Source organism: Nicotiana tabacum, chromosome 7 (genome assembly GCF_000715075.1).
Source record: "Nicotiana tabacum cultivar K326 chromosome 7, ASM71507v2, whole genome shotgun sequence".
Lineage (NCBI taxonomy): Eukaryota > Viridiplantae > Streptophyta > Magnoliopsida > Solanales > Solanaceae > Nicotiana > Nicotiana tabacum.
In genome coordinates this window covers 179287439-179299708 of record NC_134086.1, presented here as the reverse complement: position 1 = coordinate 179299708, position 12270 = coordinate 179287439, and positions in this window count along the sequence as shown.

Here is a 12270-nt window from a genome sequence, read left to right as displayed (position 1 = left end):
CGTGAATCTACTAGGTAAGAAATTGGTTAACATAATAGAAGTACTGATATATGTCATTAGACTTCCTCAGCTTGCTAAATACACGTTATCTAAAGTTTAAGGAATTGTCTAAGGGGTGATTAACTTTTTAAATAAGGCAATAATCTCATATCCGAAGAGTATGATCTATTTTATGGTAATTGAGCTTGCTAAAAGATTGAAAACATGGGTGTGATAGATATGCAACAAAAAATTTATGAGGGAAGCACAAATTGGGGAATTCATTAGGTGAGCATTTTAGAGGGGGTCAAATAATTGGAAATATGGACTATGAGATGTTGAATGATCCCTTTGGGTTTTTACTCATGTGGGAGGATTTAAGTTAACTGAATATATTTAACGAGCTTGCCAAATTTAAGTTGAACATAGGGATATCTTAGTCGACTTGATATTAGTAATATGGGCTACTTGAAATGGATTGGTTATCTTCTTGCCATGCCACCCTCGATTACATGAAAAGGAAGTTGAGTTTGAAATACTGAACTAACCCAATTTTGTCCTAAGAGGAGAACAATTTCCAAAAATAAATAAGGTTATATCATGTATCAAGGCTCAATGTTACTAAAGAAAAATTGTTGGGTCCTAGCTATGATAAGATACATAAAGAGACAAGACACCTAACTCGGAAAAAGGTACCAATAGCTAGAAAATTCTTTGATATATTTTTGAGAATTTACCAGGACTAGCTAATACGAGAATAGCCTTTGGTATCGATTTGAAACCTAACATGCAACCCATATCGAAACCCCCTATTGTATAAAACCAGTGGAGCTAGATAGAGATAAAGGAATAGTTGCAAGACCTACTGATAAGAATTTTATCAAATCAAGTATATATTCATGGGGTGCGCCAATACTGTTTGCGAAAAAGAAAGACGAGACCAAAAAAAAGAAAGTTGTGCATAAACTACATACTCTTAACAAGGCATAAACATATAATAAATATTCATTGTCTCGTATAGATGGCTTGTTTGATCTGTTACAAAAAAGCCATTGATCTTCAATCTGGCTATCATCAGCTTAGAATAAGAAAGGAATATATTTTTATGTCCGCCTGTAGAACTCGGTACATACATTAAGAGTTACTTGTGATACATTTTAGACTAGTCAATGCTCCAGCTATATTGATGTACATAATGGATAAGGTTTTCAAGTTGGCTTTTTGGAGGAAAAAGAAAATTTCATAGTTCTTAAAAGCGATATTCTTGTATATTCTCGTAACCAGGAAGAACATGAGGATCACTTGAAAAATGTGTTAAAGACGCTGGAGAAAATCAGCTTTTTACCAAGTTCTCGAAGCATGAATTTTGGCTAGACTCAGTGGCATTCCTCGGGCATATTGTAACTAAGGATGTGAGTACGGTAGATCCCAATAGGATAGAAGTAGTTAAAAGGTGGCAAGGATCAACTATTTCTATGGAGATTCATAACCTCTTGGGCTAGGGAGGCTACTACAAGATATTTCTATAGAATTATTTATAGTAGCGGCGCCATTTACCAAGTTAACATAGAAAAAAAAACATCAAAGTTTCAATGGACGAAAAAATGTGACCAGAGCTTTTCGAAGCTCAAGACATGCTTGACCACTAACAATATTAGCCTTACCATCATATTCTAGAGGATTTACAGTATTATGTAATGCTTCGAATGTCAGATTAGGATATGTTCTTATGTAGACTGATCATGTGATAGCTTATGCTTCAACACAGCTAAAGAGGTACAATCCCATATATGATTTGAAGATTTCCGTAATTGTATTTCTTTGAAGATTTAGAGACACTACTTGTACCCTGAAACTTGCGAGATTTTATAGACCACAAGAGACTGAAATACGCCTTCTAGCAGAGACATTTGAATTTTTAGCAAGGTAGATAGATAAAACTATTTAATTACTATGATTATTGCACTATTCTATATCATCTCGGAAATGCCATTGTTGTGGCCAACGCATTAGGTAAAAAAAATAAAAATTGTGGGGTAGTTCAGCACATGTAGCTCCTATAGCGAGACTTTTGGCTAAGAATGTGCATAAACTAAATGGTACAAGTGTCAGATTTAGTGTGAAAAATTTCAGAGGCATTGTTGGCTTGTGATCAATTAAAGTCTTCATTAGCAAAATGCATAAATGCCACTAAATATATAGATGAGCGATTATGTAAATGTCGAGATGAGGTTCTAGCTAGTAAAAGAATGATATAACTATTGACAGAAATTGTATTCTCGACTGGGTGACTAATTATGTGTACTAGATGTAGATGTGTTAAGACGAGTTATTCTTGAAGAGTTCATAATCCTAGATACGTTGTACAACCGGAGTCTAGTAAAATGTACCATGACTAGAAGAAAATTATATTTGTACAAAAAGAAAGGGGGAACATTAACTTAACCTTGTTTCTAAAAGTTTAAACTTGTTAGCATGTCAGCATTTGTGACTCGCATGCACGCTACAACAACTCGAGATTCCAAAGTGAATAAAATAGAATCAAAGTGAATTTTATGACAAAACAACCTTAAACAATTAGAAGTTATAATTATATGTGGGTAATTGAAATTGGCTTACATGGTATGCACACTTTTACCAGTCAAAACTTTACACACTAAGGATAAATATACTCAAATATACATGAATGGAAAATTATCGAACTATACAGGGTCTATTGCCCATCATTTCTGATAGAAGATCATAATTTACTACATGATTTTGACGATCTTTCCAAGAAACATTGGTTACATGAGTAGATAGATCTTAGTACCCTATTTTATCAGCCGACAAGCGGTCAGTCTGAACGTACTATGCAAATCTTGAAGTATATGTAGATAGTTTACATTTTAAGTTTGGAGATAGCTTGTACGCTTATATATCTATAGCTGAATTTGCCTACAATGATAGCTTTCAGTCTAGTATTTAGGTGGCACCGTATGGAGAATTGTATAGTATATGATGTTGTTCTCCTATCAGGATGATTTGAAACCAATGAGACTAACTTATTAGGACCTCACTTAGTACAAGAAGCTATTGAAAAGGTCCAGTGATCAGATTTCTCATAGCTCATAATAGGCAAAAGTTTTATGCGGATCAGAGGAGAATGGACTTAGTTTTTACAATTGGGGTAGAGTGTCCCTACGAGTTTTCCCTATGAAAGGTGTAATGTGATTAAAAAAAAAGAGGTAAGTTGAGCCCGAGGTTTAAAGGGTCGTACGAAATACTAGACCAAGTGTGAGTCGTGGCATATTGTTTGGCACTTCCTCCCGAATTGTCTTTCATAAATCAAGTATTTTATGTTTTTGTGCTAAGAAAATGTGGAGCAAGACTCCTATCATGTGATTGAAGTACCGATTATAGAGTTAAATGGAAACTTATTATACGAGGAGTCAGTAGTTATTGTTGATAGAAAAGTAAGAAAATTGTGGTCAAAACAAATTGTGTTCGTTAAAGTTTTATGGAGGAATCATACCATTGAAGAAGCTACTTGGGAAGTAGAAAAAGATATGCAAACGAAGTATACCCATTTATTTCAGTCTACAGGTACGTACTAGAGTTAAATTCGGGGATCAAATTTCATAAGGTGGGAAGGATGTAATACCCCAATATTTTAAGTGAGGACATATTGGACATTTAGAAAATAATTTAAGTCCAAAGAAAGAAAAAAAGGGAAAAAAACTAATAAAACAAAACAAAAAGAAGAAACCTAGTCAAATTAAAAGAAGGAGCAAAGCCCACTGGAACTAAAAGAAAAGGGAAAAGGGGGAATGCAACAAGCTGCGGCTAAGACAAAGCAAAAAAGGGGGGTTGAAAAATAAGAGGACATCCCCTTTTGGCTAACACTCAACGGAAAAGAAAAAAAACGAAAAGGGGAAAAAGTTTTTTGGTGTTGCCTCGTACAAAATACTGTTTCCATTCAAACCATTGGCATATAATCTTATCTCAACGATAAGCCCCAGGTAATTACATATATTTTCCTTCTTTCTGAAATAATAGTAATTTATATATATGATTCCTCGCGAGACTAAGTAAATATAATGTGAGATTTGATTCTGAGTTAGAAGAGGAGGTTAGGAAACTGAGAGAAATCCATAAGCCTTTTCATGAATTAAGCAGATATACTATATGGATACGCTAAAAAGTTATTGATTATGGACTAATTGAATTACTCATAGTATGGGTATACACAATTCAGCAATTATGGTCAAACATGAACCTCTGAGGGTTAATATATTTTAAATTTGTTATGAATTAGTTTAAACTAGAAAATTGACACGAGATTGATATGACATGATTATAGATTGATCGGAGGAAGTTGTACAGATCGCTCGAGGTGGCGAGTTTGGTATTTGACACGAATACTGTGAGTAATAATCGTACCGCAATTTGTATTTTCATAACTTGCATGGTTTATACATTATTTTGAAAATAAATGTGTTACCGAATGTTTGAAATTGCATGTGGGACAAGTCCTTTACTTGATATCGTACTGAATAGTATACTTGAGATGTTTACGATTATTTAATATGTTCTCGCTGTTACTAGACATGTTTTACTATGATTTGAGATATGATTACCGTTACCGAAATTGGATTGCATGATTTGATAAGAATTGAAATGCCCTGTACCATTTTGAAAATGCTTTCATATGAATATTTACTAGTTACGAGAAAAAATATAAATGAGAGGAGATTTTGAAGGATCACGTAGCTAACGGCGGGTGCGTTAGACCTGATGCACCTTGTACATACAGATTACAGATTACAGTTATAGCCCGCGCTAGTGGGAAGGTAGAACTAACATACAGTTACAATTTTCCCTCGAGTAGGGACCTACAAGTTTTATTTGACTCCTTTTACGAAGGGGCCCACACAATGATACAGATTATACGATCCTTTCTTGGAAACCTCACAAACGTAAAGATTTTCTATGAGACAGTGTCTACCGTGTTTATTATCGATTTGTTAAATTGATTTCTGTCACAGGAAGTATATGAATAGACTGATTATATTTACCGTTTTTGAGAGGGCATCTTATTTTTATGATAGTTTCTGATTATTATTAAACAGGCATGCTTTTAACTTGTCCCCAATTAAAAATGGTTGTGGTTAAGAATTATTACTCACTGAGCTAGCGACTCACTCTCAACTTTTTTTTTTACAGAGACAGCAGTTGACGCGAGCGAGAATTTTGTTTATTAGAATACACGATTTGATAGTTCCTGGTGAGCCCTGTGCTTGTTCGTGTAGGCAAAGAGTTTATTTATTTGTTATCGTCTTTTCTTATGAACTCTTAGAGTCGCTATATAGTCATTTTTATAAGTGTCATGGGCATTCATTCGTTATATTGGACTAGTTACTAGTATTGTACTTCTTTCCGTATTTTTGAGATGAGTTTAGTATTATTATGTTGATAAGGTTGGTAATTTGGTGAAGACTCATTTTTTGTTAGTTGGTGAATATTGTGATTGATTTAGGTGAATATGGGTTGGTTGTTATTTGTTTATGAGAAAGGAAAATTTTTGGATAGTCCTAAATAAGGGAAAACTTTGTCTGATTTTCTGTAAAATATCGATAAGGCTTACTTGGGGGCAGTTACTCTCAAGCGCCGGTCATGATCCTAAATTGGGCCGTAACAATTAGGGATGTATTTTGCTTTGGTATTCATATTCCAGTCACCAATTATGTACTATAACAGATGGTTTAAAGTTACCAATTACAATTAACACACTCAGAGAATTTATACATGTCGTTTTCCTCGTTAAGAATCCTAAATTGGTCCATAGCATTGGTCACTGTCACAAATATAATTAAGGGCGTTTAATACATTTGACCGGTAAATAAAAAAAATATATAGTTTATAGACAATATATAAATATAGTTTATAGAAAATATATATATTGTTTGGCTATTATTTTTGGAAGCATATACACTATTAGATTACCCTATAATAACGTGGATTTGAGTCGTGACAAAAATAGTAATTCATCTGCCATTTGGTACTAACATGGAAATAAGACTAATTTTAACTATTAATAGTTTGTTGGTCAAGTTTCTAAAATCAGTTTATTTGAAGAGTGCTTTTTTAAAATTATTTTTCAAAAAAAAGTATTTTTGGGAAGAAACAGTTTGTGCTAGCTAATTAATTTAAAAATCACTTTTAAATAGCAATTAGTGTTTGGTCAAGTTTTTAAAATTTATTTCTAATTGTATTTTTCTCAACAGTAAACATCAAACAACAACAACAAACTCAGTGTTTTCTTATAAATGGGGTATACAGAGGGTAGTATGTATGCAGACATTACCCCTACCTTATAAAGATAAAGAAGTTGTTTCCGATAGACTCTCGACAGTGCTTTCCAACAAACCTAATGTTTTCCCACGGTTGCATTTTTCTCAACATTGCTTTTCATAAAAGTACTTCTGGGAGAAGCTATTTTTTTTAACTTCTTAAAAACTTTGTGCAAAAAACACTTTGGATCATTAGCAAATTTTAGTCCTTCAGTCCACTCAGGGAAGTCGTAAGAAACCCATACATCACAATAGACTGTCCCAAACAACATTTCATTGAGAATTTTATATGGCTTGTATTACTCAGTTGATCGATCCGTGACTATATATAGGATCTGTAGATGAGAAAACAGATTATCAAAAGAGTTAGACTTAATAATTATGTTGAATTTCGTGACCATTTAAATAAGTAAACTGCTTATAACGGAATAATTTTATTTATGCAAATTGTCATAATTGTTACTTAGTATCTATATTATGTCACCCAACAGCAGAAAAACCAAAATCGAAGTAAATTTAAAGTTTATAAATGCTGAATTACAAGAAGGTGCTATACTTATAACCAAAAGGTGAAATTCTCATACAGTTTTTTTTCCCACTTCATATTGAAATGCCCAAGAAAATTAAAAAAGAACAGAAATTAATTAAAGACACCAATAGCTAAAGGGAAAGAAGGAAGAAGCTTCCCATGTTTTATTTGACTTACATCAATTGTATGACCAAACCAAAACATGAAAGGCAGTTGTAAGGTTGTCCAAAATAAATAAAAATTACGGAAACGCACAAAAATTCCGTGTGTCCCGTCAATAATCACGGATATACCGAAGTGTAGGACTAGAAACTAGAAAAAATGAAAATAAAAAAAGTTGCCAGCCTTTTTGTGTTTTTTTTAATTGATAATAACGTGTTCAGACAATAATATAAGATTAGAAAAGCAATATTTGTCTCTAAAGACTATGACCATGCGCAAATTGCATCTATCTCCTATTTTATGATTTTTATTTAGTTCATACTTAAGTAATAAGAATTTTTAATGCGTAAATTGAAATTTTAAGAAATATTTACATGGTATAATAAGAAGAATTAATTACCCGGGAATTATTATGTGCTCACGTCCTCATAGGTACGGCTCACATACATTAAGAAGTTTGAGAGTATATTATGTCCCTTTTTACCTAATCTTTTGGTTAGAATTACAGAGACTTATATATTTACCAGAATATGCATGAGCTAAGAATTTAAATTGGCTGATTAATTTTAGACAGTTTAATTAACATATACTAGGAGTATGGGTGTACCAAAAAAACTGATAATCCGAGTCAAATCGGCAAAGAAAATCCGATGTGGTTTTGTTTGCTTTGGTTTAGTATTGAAAAACAAAACCCCGACCATAATTGATTTGGTTTGGTTTTAACTAAAGAAAGTCAAATCAAAACCAAACCAATCCGACATTAGATTTATACAATTTTAAAAAATATTTTATACAACAACATACCTAGTATAATCCCATGAGTGGGGTTTGGGGAAGGTAGTGTGTACGCAAACTTTACCCCTACTTGGAGAGGTAGAGAGGTTGTTTCCAATAGACCCAAAAAAATTAAAAAAATATTTTATACATAAATATATATTGTAATATAATTTATAAATATTTCTTAAACTTTTCACAATTTTATCTTTTAATGTATTATTTCAAGCTTGGACTTAACATTCTTGAATGGTCCAATAATTTTTATAGCCCATAAATGTAGTAGTAACTCAAATCAATATTGATGCTAACAAAATAAATTCAATTCAGCACTATAAATGATAATAATGTTGGATATATATTTTTAATTTTGCTTTGGTTTATAATAAAAATCCATATCTTATTAGACGTACTTATTTTAGCATGACTGATATAGTACTTTTAGATTATGTTTATTTTATTTTTATTGTGGCTTATTAATTAGCAATATTTATAATTTATGCGATTTTATTATCTTTGTTATTGAATATTTTAGTACAATTATATAACTCATCCCATATTATTACGTTAGTTTCTTAAAAAAAAATTAGTACCATTAATTTGGTTTGATAATTAAAAAATCTAAATCAACCCGACCTATTTCCACCCTGAGTATTTAATAATGTCCGTCACTATTCACCGGACCATAACTCCGGCGTCCGGCGGTGGAAAATTACAAGATTGGTGTCAAAAGAACCTCCTACTCTTTGCGCACAATCCCCAATTGGTTTCATAGTCAAAGTCATAGCCAATTGTTCTAGATCTTAATTTCTTTTTTCGCGTGCACTATAGCATCGAGAATTTCCAGAAATTCAGTTTTTCATCAGATGTTTTGACGAGAATTGAGGCAGCCATGGATGCTGCGAGCTCTCCCCAGCCTTTGGCTGTGGGAGAGACAAATCAAAATACTAATGAAACAAATCCAAATGTGATGCTAAAACAATCCTATGTTGCGCTGATTCAAAAAACGAAATCTGCTGCAACCTTGTCAAAACTGGAGTTAACTCCTGTCCATATGGTTCATGGAGAACCAACTGTAGAATTCACAGTCGAATAGGTGAACATTTTCACCATCGAAGAAGGACTGCATCAGGCAGTAATTCTCAAATTTTCATATGGCAAACCAGATATTCAAGAGTTACGACAGTTAATTCCGAAACAATTCGACGTCAAAGGTAATTGCAACGTTGGACAACTAGAATTTCGTCATATCTTGGTACGTTTTGATCTCTTTGAAGATTATGTTCAAGTTTTGTCAAGATCTACTGGGTATGTAAAGGCGAAGGGAGATGAATTTTTCTTTAGGACGTTTTCATGGACGTTAGGATTCAATCCTCGTGAAAAAACTTCAAGAGCTGTGGCATGGATTTCTTTGCCTGATTTGCCTGCAAATTTTTTTGCAAAGAAATCTTTATTGTCTATAGCTTCAGCAGTAGGGAAACCTCTTGCAATTGATAAAGCGACTCAAGATCGAACAAGACCAAGTACAGCAAGGGTTAAAGTCTTGATTAATTTATTAAACAAACATCCTAAGAGAGTTCGAATAAATATCGTTGATAAGAATTCTGGGAGAATTGTGGAACATTATCAGCAGATAGTGTTTGACAATCTACCAGAATACTGTACTTGTTATAAGCACCAAGGGCATGATGAAAACTCATGTCGTAGGAGGATCGAGGATGGTAAGGAAACTGCTGCTCGAGGAGATGTAGTGGAAGGCTTGGGCAGTCTTGACAAATTAGCTGGTGATGCCAGGGATTACCTTAATGCCAAGAGAGCTGTGCAACCGAGGGATCAAGAGGCAAAGGAAAATCCTATAGAAGAGGTGCTGAAGTTGGACAAGGGACCTCCTAAACCCTCTAGAGATATCCCTGCCTCTACAATATTTGCACGAATGTATCTAGCTACTGCTGGTGCATTGAAAACTGCTGCAGATCGAGCTATAGGTAATGCACCTCATGTGAATGAAGCAATTGATAGAGCAGCTGGAGATCAGCATGATGCAGGAACTGGTAATATGGATATGGGATCAATTCCTTCAGGTGTTAAAGATGGGGTTAAGGCTAATTCACAAAATAATACTGAAGGTGAGCAACAAAAAAAATATACAGGGCAAATCTCTGACAAAGCAGTAGCTGCCCAGATTTTAGGGAATAACAAAACTGGGAAAAAGAGTTTGTTAATGGAAAATAGTACTGGGAAGGTGTTTGAGGATAGTAAGAGAGGATATATGAACAAAAAGGAGGGAGTTTGGAAGGTCGTAACAGGTAGAAAATCCCCTTCAAAGAAGGAGGTTTCACAAAAAAATCAGACCCAAGATTTTCGACGAAATGACCTCGGCAATGGCTCCAGCTCAAATTCATTCGAAATTCTTGTTGCTGCTGGAGATTCAAAAACTGTTGCAACGGGAGTAAATGAAAGTGGGACGTGCAAACAAATTGTTCCAATAGCCAATAATGAACAAGAAGGCTCAGGCAGTGTTGATTTTGGAAAAAAGTTGGGTGTTCGACATAAGGATTCAAAGAACAGGTTGGGGGCTGAACTAATTGGTATTCAAGCACACATTTCCAATGCACCTACTCTACATTTCTCCAACCCTAATGTAGAACAAATAATTAAAGATGCATAGAATGAAATGATGTTGAAGTCTACCCTTGGTCACCTTGAATACCTCCGTATTTGATGTTCCCTCTAAATCAGTGGAATCCTTTGGGGAGTTTGAGGGTGAATCTGGACAGTTAATGCTAGCAACTGGAAACAATAATGATGTTATACAAGCCAAGGTGAGGGAAACGACTATTAATTACAAGTTTTGGCGTGACCAGCGTGAGGAGGATGATGAAGAACATTGGGGAGATGGCTTTATTGGATACGCATCGGAAGAGGCAGACAAGGAAGAAGATCATTATAGTGCAGGTGAAGAGATTGACTCAACACCATTTTCAAAACCTGAAGGAGCAGCAACTTCCAAAAGCAAACTGAACGTTTATGCTCCAGTTTTTCTACCCAGAAATTCTCCAGCTGGAAGCTCAAAGCAAGCTGCAGCAACACAAACAAAGCAGATAGTTCCAGTTGCTACTGATCGAACAACAGCAGCAGTGATAACTGGACAGCAGCAAATAGTTGAAACCAACCCAATCCTTGATGTAGAGCAGAAGCAGCTTAATCCAAACCCCTCAGCTACAATTCCTACTGATGATCGAGGAGCAACAGAAATACTGGACAGCAGCAACTTGTGACAACCTCCACAGCTTTTTCAGTAGAGGAGAGACAACTTTTGGATGCAATGCAACAAAATGATGCGAACGCTCGGAACAATGTAGCTGGAGTTGTTACTGAATCTGGGCAGCAGCAGCAACTCATTGCAAACACTGCAGCTGGAGGTGTTACTGAATCTGGCCAGCAATATGTGGTGACAACCAAACCAGCTATAATACAACAGAGGCAACAGGAATATTTGGCTAGCTTTGAATCTGGACAACAACTACAGAATGCTAACACTACACTCCAACAGCATCAGCAAATAGGGAACACATCAAGAGCAGCAGTCCTTTCATCAAATTCAAGAGAACAACAGGACATTACTGTAAGCAATATGACTGGACAACAACAACAACTTGAAAGCACACCAAGTACTGCAATAATGAACTCAAATGCTGGACAGAAACAACAGGAATCCAGTACTCCTATGATTTCTGAGGAAGATAGAAAACTGCTTGATGCATTGGCAGACTCTACACATCGAAACTCAGTAAGTTCAATGCAAATTGTTAGTACAGGAAATGTGAGTAAAAACAAGAATAAAATGCAAGTCATAAAGCAATATCACAACACGACAGCTTTGGCAAATACACAACAAGGAAATGTTTTGATGACACAGGACCTCGTCGACAACTATCCGCATCCTGTGAATGTGGATAGAGATATGTATGAGGAAGGAGAAGAAGATATTGTTTTGAAAGAATGTCGTGCACATGCAGCAAAACAAGGTGATTTATCTCCTATGCATAGCGGCAAAATAATGAAAGCACATACAAGGAAAAATAGTTGGGACGAGAAGGTCAGTGATTTTTTAAATGTTAGGCGACCTCCAATGAGAGTTGCCAAACAAAAGAAGGCTGTCCCAACTACCTCAACGAGGTCAAACCGTTCAAAAAAGAAGTCATGATTTTTGAAGACATTTTGAAGAGCTGGGACAGTGATGACAAAGAATTACAAATTGAAGAATTTATAAGTTTGGGCAAGAAGGGACAACAATTTAATTCCTTCTTCATTTTATTCTACCATTATGTTAGTATACTCATTTGTAATATCATCACAGAGTATGTTATAAACTCTGTGATGATCATTGAATATTTGGTACTCTCCAGTTCTTATTTTTTACATGCATGCTAGTAGGTGAGGCTTTTTTACGCGTCAATAGGATTAGTAAGATAAGGTCTAGCCCGGTTTGTG